Source organism: Apodemus sylvaticus, chromosome 2 (genome assembly GCF_947179515.1).
Source record: "Apodemus sylvaticus chromosome 2, mApoSyl1.1, whole genome shotgun sequence".
NCBI classification, from domain to species: domain Eukaryota; kingdom Metazoa; phylum Chordata; class Mammalia; order Rodentia; family Muridae; genus Apodemus; species Apodemus sylvaticus.
In genome coordinates, this window is record NC_067473.1 from 66,310,819 (window position 1) to 66,323,220 (window position 12,402).

The 12,402-nt window shown below is 37.5% G+C and overlaps 1 long non-coding RNA gene across 4 annotated transcripts in view; it reads left to right on the plus strand.

The window, feature by feature from the left end:
- LOC127678547 (uncharacterized) overlaps nt 1-12,402 on the plus strand; it is a 136,932-nt gene that overhangs the window by 44,626 nt on the left and 79,904 nt on the right. For 3 of the 4 annotated variants that reach the window (XR_007976591.1, XR_007976594.1, XR_007976593.1), the window contains 2 exons: nt 8,233-8,329; nt 9,841-9,887. This is a non-coding gene — a long non-coding RNA (uncharacterized LOC127678547). Of the gene's footprint in view, nt 1-8,232; nt 8,330-9,840; nt 9,888-10,044; nt 10,236-12,402 lie in introns of those variants that run through there. The other variant, XR_007976592.1, reaches the window with a different exon arrangement.

Consider the following 12,402-nt stretch of genomic DNA (forward strand, 5'->3'; position numbering starts at 1 on the left):
GCTTTATAATAAAAAGAATGTTTGCTTTTTGAAAATTTAACCCAAAAAGCTGAGCTGAGGAGATGACTCAGCAGGTTAACGTGCTTGTATACAAACCTGGTGATCTGGGATTGATTCCTAGGACCACATGGTGGAAGAAGAGAAAAGACTCCAAAAAGTTACTCTCTGATCGCATGTACACCATGGCACACATGCTCCCACACATATGCTCATAAATAAAAATAATATAATGCAACACAAACTAGAAAGATTTGAATTCTAGTAAGTAGAATGGATGCAGAAAGGCAGTTTGATTCCTTGATAAATTTCTGTTTTCCCCTGTAGTTCTTGGTGTTCTTTATTTCCTCATTGTGTAGTGGATATTGTGGTTCTTTCTTTCTTTCTTTCTTTCTTTCTTTCTTTCTTTCTTTCTTTCTTTCTTTCTTTCTTTCTTTCTTTCTTTCTTTCTTTCTTTCTTTCCTTCCTTCCTTCCTTCCTTCCTTCCTTCCTTCCTTCCTTCCTTCCTTCCTTCCTTTCTTTCTTTCTTTCTTTCTTTCTTTCTTTCTTTCTTTCTTTCTTTCTTTCTTTCTTTCTTTCTTTTTCTTTCTTAGAAAGTCATGCATTTTCTTTTTTTTTATTTATTTGATATATTTATTATTTACATTTCAAATGATTTCCCTTTTTCTGGCTCCCCACTCCCTGAAAGTCCCATAAGCCCTCTTCCCTCCCCCTATCTCCCATCCAACTTTTCCCACTTCCCTGTTCTGGTATTCCCCTATATTGCTGCACTGAGTCTTTCCAGAACCAGGGGCCACTCCTCCGTTCCTCATGGACATCATTTAATATGTGGATTATGTCTTGGGAATTCCAAGTTTCTAGGCTAATATCTACTTATCAGTGAGTGCATACCATGATTGATCTTTTGAGACTGGGTTACTTCACTTAGTATGATGTTCTCCAGCTCCATCTATTTGTCTAAGAATTTCAGAAATTCATTGTTTCTAATGGCTAAATAGTAAGTACTCCATTGTGTAAATATACCACATTTTTTGTATCCATTCCTCTGTTGAGGGACACCTGGGTTCTTTCCAGCTTCTGGTTATTACAAATAGAGCTGCTATGAACATAGTGGAGCATGTGTCATTATTGCATGCCAGGGAATCCTCTGGGTATATGTCCAGTAGTGGTATAGCAGGGTCCTCCGGATGTGTCATGCCCAGATTTCTGAGGAACCGCCAGACTGATTTCCAAAGTGGTTGTACCATCTTGCAATCCTACCAGCAGTGGAGGAGTGTTCCTCTTTCTCCACTTCCTCGTCAACACCTGCTGTCTCCTGAGTTTTTAACCTTAGACATTCTGACTGGTGTGAGGTGAAATCTCAGGGTTGTTTTGATTTGTATTTCCCTAATGACTAATGATGTTGAACATTTCTTAAGGTGCTTCTCAGCCATCCGAATTTCTTCAGGTGAAAATTCTTTGTTTAGCTCTGTACCCCACTTTATAATAGGGTTATTTGGTTCTCTGGGGTCTACCTTCTTGAGTTCTTTGCATATATTAAATATTAGCCCTCTGTTGGATTTAGGGTTTGTGAAGATCCTTTCCCAATCTGTTGGTTGACATTTTGTCCTTTTGACAGTGTCCTTTGCCTTACAGAAACTGTGTAATTTTATGAGGTCCCATTTGTTGATTCTTGATTTTAGAGCATAAGCTATTGGTGTTCTCTTCTCAAGGGTCTTCCCCAGTTTCTTTTCTACTAGTTTCAGTGTGTCAGGTTTTATGTGGAGGTCCTTGATCCACTTGGAGTTGAGCTTAGTACAAGGAGATAAGAATGGATCAATTAGCATTCTTCTGCATGCTGACCTCCAATTGAAACAGCACCATTTGTTGAAAAGGCTATGTTTTTTCTACTGGATGTGTTCAGCTCCTTTGTTGAAGATCAAGTGACCATAGGTGTGTGGGTTCATTTCTGGGTCTTCAATCCTATTCCATTGATCTACTTGCCTGACATTGTACCAATACCATGCAGTTTTTATCACTATTGCTCTGTAGTAATGTTTGAGGTTTAGGACACTGATTCCCCCAAAAGTTCTTTTACTGTTGAGAATAGTTTTAGCTATCCTCTGTTTTTTGTTATTACAGATGAATTTGAGAATTGCTCTTTCTAACTCTATGAAGAACTGAGTTGGGATTTTGATGGGGATTGCATTGAATCTGTACATTCCTTTTGGCAAGATGGCCATTTTAACTGTATTAATCCTGCCAATCCACGAGCATGGACGATTTTTCCATTTTCTGAGGTCTTCTTCAATTTCCTTCTTCAGAGATCTGAAGTTCTTGTTGTATAGGTCTTTCACTTGTTCAGTTAGAGTCACCCCAAGATACTTTATGCTGTTTGTGGCTATTGTGAAGGGGGTCATTTCCCTAATTTCTTTCTCAGTCTGCTTATCCTTTGAGTATAGAAAGGCAACTGATTTGCTTGAGTTGATTTTGTAACCAGCCACTTTGCTGAAGTTGTTTATCAGCTGTAGGAGTTCTCTAGTAGAGTTTTTTTTGGTCACTTAAGTATACTGTCATATCATCTGCAAATAGTGATAGTTTAACTTCTTCCTTTCCAATTTATTTCCCTTTGACCTCCTTATGTTGTCTAATTATTCTAGCTAGGACTTCAAGAACTATATTGAAAAGATATGGAGAGAGGGGGCAGACTTGTCTAGTCCCTGAATTTAGTGGGATTGCTTCAAGTTTCTCTCCATTTAGTTTGATGTTGGCTATCGGTTTGCTGTATATTGCTTTTACTATGTTTAGATATGGGCCTTGAATTCCTGTTCTTTCCAAGACTTTTAGCATGAAAAGATGGTGAATTTTGTCAAATGCTTTTTCAACATCTAATGAAATGATGATGTGGATTTTTTCTTTGAGTTTGTTTATGTAGTGGATAGCATTGATGGATTTCCATATATTGAACCATCCCTGCATCCCTGGGATGAAGCCTACTTGATTATGGTGGATGATCGCTTTGATGTGTTCTTGGATTCGGTGGAAAAGAATTTTATTGAGTATTTTTGCATCGATATTCATAAGGGATGTTGGCCTGAAATTCTCTTTCTTTGTAGGTTCTTTGTGTAGTTTTGTTATCACTGTAATTGTGGCTTCTTAGAATGAGTTGGGTAGTGTTCCTTCTGCTTCTATTTAGTGTAATAGTTGGAAGAGTTTTGGTGTTAAGTCTTTTTTGAAGGTCTGATAGAATTCTGCACTAAAACCATCTGGTCCTGTGCTTTTTTTGGTTGGAAGGCTTTCTATGACCCCTTCTATTTCTTTAGGGGTTATGGGTCTGTTTAGATGATCTATTTGATCCTGATTTAATTGAGGTATTTGTTATCTGTCTAAGATATTGTCCATTTCCTCCAGATTCTCCAGTTGTGTTGAGTACAGGCTTTTGTAGTAGGATCTGATACTTTTTTGAATTTCCTCAGTTTCTGTTGCTATATCTCCCTTTTCATTTTTAATTTTGTTAATTTGGATACTGTGTCTGTGCCCTTTGGTTAGTCTGGCTAAGGGTTTACCTATCTTGTTGACTTTTTCAAAGAACAAGCTCCTGGTTTTGTTGATTCTTTGTATGGTTCTCTTTCTTTCTACTTGATTGATCTCAGCCCTGAGTTTGATGATTTCCTGTCTTCTTCTCTTCCTGAATGAATTAGCTTGTTTTTGTTCCAGGGCTTTCTGTGGTGTCATTAAGCTTCTAGTGTATGCTCTCTCCAATTTCTTTTTGGAGGCACTCAAAGCTATGAGTTTTCCTCTTAGCACTGCTCTCATTGTGTTTCACAGAATTGGGTATGTTGTGCCTTCATTTTCGTTAAATTCTAAAAAGTCTTTGATTTCTTTCTTTATTTCTTCCTTGACCAAGGTATCATTGAGTAGAGTATTGTTCAGTTTCCATGTATATGTGGGCTTTCTGTTGTTTTTGTGCTTATTAAAGACCACTTTTACTCCATGGTGATATGATAGGAGGCATGGGATTATTTCAAATTATATTTGTTGAGGTCTGTCTTGTGATCAATTTTGGAGAAGGTACCATGAGGTGCTGAGAAAAACGTATATTCTTTTGCTTTGGGATGAAAAGTTCTATATAGATCTGTTAACTCCAATTGGTCCAAAGCTTGAATTAGGTTCACTGTCTCCCTGTTTATTTTCTGTTTTCCTGATCGGTCCATTGATGAGAGTGGAGTGTTGAAGTCACCCACAATTATTGTGTTAGGTGCAATGTGTGCTTTGAGATTTAGTAAAGTTTCTTTTATGAATGAGGGTACCCTTGCATTTGGAGCATAGATGTTCAGGATTGAGAGTTCTTCTTGCTGGGTTTTTCCTTTGACCAGCAAGAAGTGTCCTTCCATGTCTCTTTTGATGACTTTAGGTTGAAAGTCAATTTTATCTGATATTAGAATAGCAACTCTGGCTTGTTTCCTGAGACCATTTGTTTTTAGAATTGTCTTCCAGCCTTTTACTCTAAGGTAGTTTTTATCTTTGACACTGAGGCATATTTCTTGTATGCAGCAAAATGTAGGGTCCTATTTACATATCCAGTCTGTTAGTCTTTTTATTGGGGAATTGAGTCCATTGATGTTACGAGATATTAAGAAGTAGTGATTATTGCTTCCCATTATTTTTTTATGTTAATTTTATACTTGTGTGGTTATCTTCTTTTGGATTTGATGAAAGAAGTTTAATATCCTTCTTTTTCCAGGGTATAGTTTCCCTCGTGGTAATGGTGTTTTCCCCCTATTATCCTTTGTATGACTGGGATTGTGGAAAGTTATTGTGTAAATTTGGTTTTGTCATGGAATATCTTGGTTTCTCCATCTATAGTGATTGAGAGTTTCACTGGGTATAGTAGTTTTGGCTGGCATTTGTGTTCTCTTAGAGTCTGCATGAGCTCTGCCCAGGATCTTCTAGCTTTCATGGTCTCTGGTGAGCAGTCTGGTATAATTCGGATAGGTCTTTATATGTTACTTGCCCTTTTTCTCTTACTGCCTTTAATATTCTTTCTTTGTTTAGTACATTTTGGGTTTTGATTATTATGTGACAGGGGGTATTTCTGTCCTCGTCTATGCTGTTTGGAATTCTGTAGGCTTCTTGTAATAATTTTGTTGAAGATACTTGGTGGCCCTTTAATTTGTAATTCTTCACTTTCATCAATGCCTATAATCCCTAGATTTGACTTTCTAATTGTGTCCTGGATTTCCTGGATGTTTTGGGTTACAAGTTTTTTGCATTTTGCATTTTTTTGACTGTTGAGTCCTTGGTTTCTATGGTATCTTTGGCATCTGAGATTCTTTCTTCTATCTCTTGTATTCTGTTTTTGAGATTTGCATCTATGGCCCCTGATTTCTTCCCAAGGTTTTCTATCTCCAAAGTTGTCTCCCTTTGAGGTTTCTTAGTTGTTTCTGCTTCTGTTTTTAGATCCTAGATGTTTTTGCTCAGTTTCTTCACTTTATTGTTTGTGTTTTCCTGTAATTCTTTGAGAGATTTTTGTGTTTCCTCTTTCATGACTTCTGCCTGTTGATCAAAGTTCTCCTGTATTTCTTTAAGTGATTTTTGCATTTCCTTCTTATTGGCTACTATATTTTGACCCATATTGTCCTGAATTTCTTTAAGTGATTTTTGTGTTTCCCTTGTAAGGGCTTTTTGCTTTTGATCATTTTTTCTCCTGAATTTCTTTAAAGAGATTTATTTATGTCCTTCATGTGTTCCTCTAACAGCTTCCTGACCAGTGATTTTAAATCCAACTCTTGTTCTTCTGGTGTGTTGGGTTATCCAGGACTAGCTGTTGTTGGAGAATTGGGTTCAGATGCTGCCATAAAACCTTGGTTTCTGTTAGTAAGGTTCCTATGTTTGCCTTTAGCCATCTAGTTCTTACTGGTGTTAGATGGTCTTATTGTCACTGGCTGGTGCTTCAACCTCCTGTGGATCTGTAAGGCTATTTCTGTGACACTGGATGACTGGCTTTCCTCTGGCCCAGATTGCTGATGTGCTGCCTTCCTCTTTTGTGCCGTTGGAACCCTGCTAAGTCTTGCCCCAAGCAATGTTATACTTGGGTTGTCTCAGTGAACCAGGTGCTCCCTGACTGCTCTGTCATGGAGCAAAGTTAGCAGTGGAGAGTCATTCCCTCTGCTGATCCCCACATAGGACACAGGCCCCACAACAGGCTGGCTGGTATATGAACCACCTATGTGCTCAAGTCCTGGGCGTAGGCAGACCCCTGGTGGTTTGCAGTCCCAGAGATCTTAAATTCGGGATATCTCAGTACCTGGTGCTGCTTTTCTGCCCCAGTGGGCAGGGAAGATGGCGGCTGGGCCATGCATTTTCACTTATCTTTCCAATTATAATAACTTAAAATTTATCTAGCATTTCTTAATTAGTTTTAGCATTCTCTTCCATTTATGTATACCCTACTAAATTGTAATTTTATATGTACTATCTATGATAAAAAAAATTTTATAACAAACTGTAAAATCCAAAAGCATAATAGGAAAAATCATCTGAATTGTAGGATCCAATAATAACTGCCTCAGATTTTGATATCCATTCCAACCATATGCCGTTGTAATATACATGAGCAACTTACATGTGATTAATTAGATACCTTTCACTGGATTGGGCCTATTGAAAGTAAGCCAGCCACAATTATTTTGTTTCTTTGTATAGTGTGGTTCATTCCGATAGAATTCCCCTTGTGATAGGTGAATGAAAAATGTCCCCCATGGGCTCAGATAGTTGGACTTTCCCAGTTAGTGGCACTATTTAGGGCAGGTTGTGAAGCATTGGTCGAGGAAGTATTTCACTGGGAGTAGGCTTTAAATGCTTACAAACTTGGCCCTTCTTTGTGTTTGTTTTTTCTGTTTTATGCTTATAGTGAAGGATGCAAGGTTTCAGAATTCTTTCTACTGTCATGCCTGCTTTCTTGCTGTCCCTGTCATGATGAAGTCTTACCCTCTTAAGCCCAATATACACTTTCTCCTTTAAGTTGCCTTGATCATGGAGTTTTGCCCCTGCAACAGAAAAGTAATTAATTCACATATCTAAGCCCATCAGTGGCTGCTATACACCCTGTTGTAGTCATTGTCTCATGTGAAGTGTCCAGTTTTCAAGAAGTTCAATATTTATATCTGTTAAGAAGAACACTCTCTTCCCTCCAGAACTCCAAAGGTATAGTAAAAAAGCATTCCAGCATTGCGGGAGGGCTATGCAGAAAATAGAGTGGATTCTCTGGAGTTATCGTCTAAATAGAGAAACTCTCTGGATCTCAATACCAGTTTCCTAACACTAGGTTCTCAGAGGTTCAGTATCCATGTCTTTATTTTTACTGAGCAAGATAATGTTTGACCATTATTTATTGGTAGAAATTATGCAAATATTTACATTGTCTACAAATCTACTCTAGCTACATTTGTGTAGCTGACTTACTTACAGACAATTGTCTTTGGGAGCCTTGAAATCTCCCCTAGCAAATCCTATTTTTAAATGAGATGTTCTTTGCTTTCCAGACTGTCCTCTCAATTTTCTAAAGCCGGGGGTTCATAAATATAGAACTGGCGGATGCAGTTTGATTTTAGTGCAGCAGCCTGAGTTTAGATGCCAAGGCTATGCTAAAATGTAAGAGTGTTGCTGAAAGTGCTGACTATATTTAAAAGATTTTGGGTCACTCGAACTTAGAAGGCCTAAGTACTTTCGATAAGTTCTGAAACCACAGTTGTTAACCCTCAAAAAGTAACCTAGAGGCTGTCCATCTGTGGGTATCTGAAGATGTAGGGCACTCACCTAAGCTAGGCAATTAACTTCAATCACATTGAGAAATGCTACTCTTCCCCTGATGAAACCCCAAACCCACACATTGTCACTGTGAGCTTTAAGCATTATCCTAACACTTCCTCACACCTAGCTCTGAGCATAGAGAAGTCACATGACAGCTTCAATCCTTCGATTCACCATCTGTAATTACAGGCAAATTAAAGGTAAAGTGCTCCATTCATATGTTGAATTCACACTGTGAAATAAAGCATGCATTCTAGGTCTACTGTGCCCATTCTCATATTTATTGATAGATAGTAGGTACCATCTCAGGCCTGCCTATCTTTGTAATAGGCATCCTTCAACACCAGGGTTTAAGTTCTTAATTATTCTCAATTCAATATAAAACAATAATCTCTAGCACTTACTGATTTTTTTCACTTTACTCTATCTTTGATCTCATTGTAGATGTATGAATTTTTTTCTTCTTTTTTGCCTCTGACCTAAATGGATGGGATTTCCTCAGTATCCTCAGTTTCAGACAATTCACTGTCTTCTGGCATCTGTAAGTATGAATACATAAAAAGTTCTAGTGGGATAGGGCAGAGAAAGAGGACATGTAGTTTTCTAGCATGACTGCATGAGAGGTAGGTAGGTGAAGAACAACTGTGTCAGTAATTCATTTCATCAAGTGATAGCTCCTGTGAGGAAAAATGAAGAAGGAAATGTAGAAGACATAGAGATAGAGGGAGATGGGAATAAGATGTACACTTTAATGAAGTGATTTAGCAGGAGTGTAGGAATTAGTGTGAGATAGTTTTTGGGAAAACTTCATGGACTTCCCTGTGCAGTGAGAAGTCACTGGACTGTGAATAAAGGACTTTCTTGAGTTCTATGACGATGGTCTCAAATGGAAGCAGGAAGGCCACTTGGGAGGCTGCTAGAATCACTATAAGATCCAAATATGAAATAATGAAGATCTGGGTTAAAGTTAGAAAACAGAACTCAGATGGATTGGAAAGAAAGATAGATAAATGGTAGTGAGCTAGGAAAATATATAGACAATGGAGAGATAGGTAGAAGATAAATTTGATAGACATATAGACATACCTATAAATATATGTATATATACAATCATCAAGGTATTATATTAATGCTAGTCGATGGGCCTCATGTAAAATGAGACTGGGGGATGGCCAAATAGCATACAGCTAGTGTTTGATGACTAGGATGATAGTCATCACTTTCTCAAGAAAAGAATATTGAGTTGTGAGTGGAATTTTTAGTAAAGAGCTTGGCTTTCAGATTTATAAATTTGAGACTCCTTACTACACATTGAAGTGTGAATGTCTAGTAATCTTAAAAAACAAACAACCCCCCCACAAATTGGGGAGGTAATGAGCAAAATATCATCGAAAATAATAGGAAGTAATAATCACTATTCCTTAATATCTCTTAATGCCATTTATTATCCAGGTTATCATTTTACACTTGCATATTATTTTTGGTTTTGTCTTAGAATAATATTTTGTTCTGTTCCTGAATTTATAGTATATTAGCTTTTCTTATTAATGGTTCTTTTTTTCCTTCCTATTAAAGACCTTTAAATGAGTACATTTTCTTCTAAACACTATTTTGGCCACATCCCATAACATTTTGATATTCAGAGCTGTGTTTGTTATTACTTTAAAATAGATTTTCATTGCATTCCTAATTTCTTTCCTAAGCCAATTTTGACTTACAAAAAGTATTTTAATATCTTAGGAAATTAAGCTTTTTGTTAATATTTTCATTATTCTTTCTCAAATGTGTTATGTTAAAGTTGTGTTAGGTAGAATCTCTGTTCCTAGGAAATTAGTAGCTGATATTTTAAATATAACTTTGTGTCCTAATTAGGACATTCTTTGGGAGACAGTTATGTACAGATACATTCAGATTTTTCTTGGATAATTTTATGTTTTGTCAGATTTTCTTGAATGGCATTGCATATATTTGGAATTTTCATTGATTAGTTTTTATCATTTTAATATTCCTAATCCTTGACTTTCTTGATCATTAGAATTTTTGTTATTCTAGAGGTAATTGAAATCATGAAGAATGATGACAAGAATCTTCTCTCTGTGGTAAGAAGAGTTTATGGTGAAATCTGTTATTGCTAGTGTGTGCAGTGGGTGGATAAGTCTGCAGGATTATAGCTTTCTTACCATGTCTTCCTAAATGCTACCACAATGTCTAATGTCAGAGAGTTCTGATTTCATTTCTTCCTGTAACTTCTCTCAGGGTGGATTTCACCTTCACTACACCATTTCCCCAGTGGGGAGAGGGCTAGATTCTGCTTCCGGAACCTTTGACACACACTTGGATGAAGAGATGAATCATCACAATTATTTCTCTCCACGTCCAAGCTATTCATGTTTTCTGCACTAACTCTCCTGCTTGAGATTCCTTCAAAACACTGAATTCATCCACATGGAGACGGGGGGTGGGGGGGTGGGGAGGAGGTACAGGATGTGGAACAGTTGTGGATGGATGGGGGCGGAGTGGGGTGGGGAGGAACAAAATATGGAGTGTAAAAAAAACTAATTAATTAATAAAAACAGACAAGGCCTCTTGTTCCTTCCCTCTTTTATTCCCACCCTCACTTAAAGGCAGGCTTCACAACCCACCCCTAAAAATCCTAATAAACCTCTCGCATGAGATCTGTTGCATGGTAACTTTGTGGCATCCACCGCTTAAATCATTAACACCATGTCTTTTACCAGTGGCCTGAATGCCGAAGGAATATTTGCACATTGTGGGATATTTATTTTTGAGCTTTTCTTTTAAATTTTATTAGATAAATTTTATTGTTATGATTAAGGTGTGTGTGTGTGTGTGTGTGTACATGCATTTGATGTATGTGTTGTGTGTGATGCCAGTTGACGTATGTATGTGTATGTGGTAGTTACGGAGTATGTGTGTTGCATATGCATGTGTTATATGGTGTGCTTGCTTGTGTGTGTGTGTGTGTGTGTGTGTGTGTGTATGTGTGTGGTGTATGAATGTATGTGCAATATGTGTGTGCATAATATCCCATTGAGGCCAAGGACTTTTAAAAAAAAAGAAATAAAAAGAAAAAAACTCTAAGTTAACATTAGGGAATGGAGTCACTATATTGTTAAGCTTTCTATTTGATTCTCTCAGACTCAGGATGTAAAATATATTGATATTCGCATGTGTGTGATATACTAGCTACTTTTCTCCTTGCTGTACAAAAATACATGACAAAAAGTAATTTAAGGGAGAAATTTTTTATCCTGACCTAATGGTTTGATGGGACATAATCCATCATATGTCAAAGGCATAAAAGTAGGCAATTCCATGACAGCTGGGGCATGTAGCAACATTATGTTTCATTGTGGTATCCTTCAGGAAGCAGGGTTGGAGTTCTGCTGCATGTGGAGCTGAGCTATAATCTCTAAGACCCACCATTCTCTGACCCATATCCTTCAATTAGACCATGCCTTCTAAGATCGCACGTTCTACAGCAAATAGATCTCTCCACTTGATACAATGACCCCAAAACACATGATTTCATGGGACATGTCTCACATTTAAAGTATAGCATTCATCTCTATCTTTCATAGGCATTCTCAGAATGCATAGTCCATCCAGTTCAACTTTAAAATCCAGTCTAACAGCAATTGACAAAGTCCAAAGCTCAGAGTCTCTTTGGAGACTGAAGTAATCACTTAACTACGAACTGTGTTAAAAAAAAAAATAAAGGTCATGATACAAACTTCTATCACACAATGACATAGATTAAATGTTCCCATTCCAAAGGAAAGAATGGAGACTTAGAAAAGATGGCTAAAAGTAGAGAAAATACCAACAATTCATGACAGTAAACACCCACAACTGTGGCATTTGGATAGGATAACAGCATCATTTGTAATGAAAGGAGCTTGGCTATTGCTGACCTCCAGCTGTGCCACCTGTAGCATATGTGACTTCTTGTGTCCACTCTCAAGTAGCTCTACTTGGTGCCTGAAGCTTTTTTTTATCTGGTTGGTTTTTTTGAGATCCAATGTTTCTGGTATCTCCAAAATTCTGAAGTCTTTATTTCAATCTAGGTTTTACTTTCAAAGCTTCTTACAATGGCTTCTGAGGGTCATGGCCTCCCTGTCCCAAATCTGACTCTGCCTCACATTTCTTGACACCAGTATCTTTCTGGAACCTTGATATATGCCTCCATGATTCTATAACTCTTGTATTTTATGTACTTACAAGACCAGAACTACATGGGTGATGCCGGGTTCTGCCATCAGCTCAAGACATGCCCTTGGCTCCTTGGCCAGAGATGTTGTTGCCTCTGTGTATCTTTATGGGTGAACCTAAAGATACAGTACCCAAGCCTCCCTGTTCTACAGGAAGTACTGGAGAACTCTTTTCATTCAAGAGCAGTCTTTTTAAATGGAAGATTTTCCAAATGAATTTGTATCTCAATAGTTTTGAGCTCTCTTGGGTAGAATTTCTCCCATATGGCATCTTTCTCTTGTCTTGATATAAAGTTCCTGTTTTTCTCTTTAATGGCACCAACCTCTAACGATTAGAGCTATTTTGTTTGCACCAATATTATCTGCAATTTGAATCCCCCCC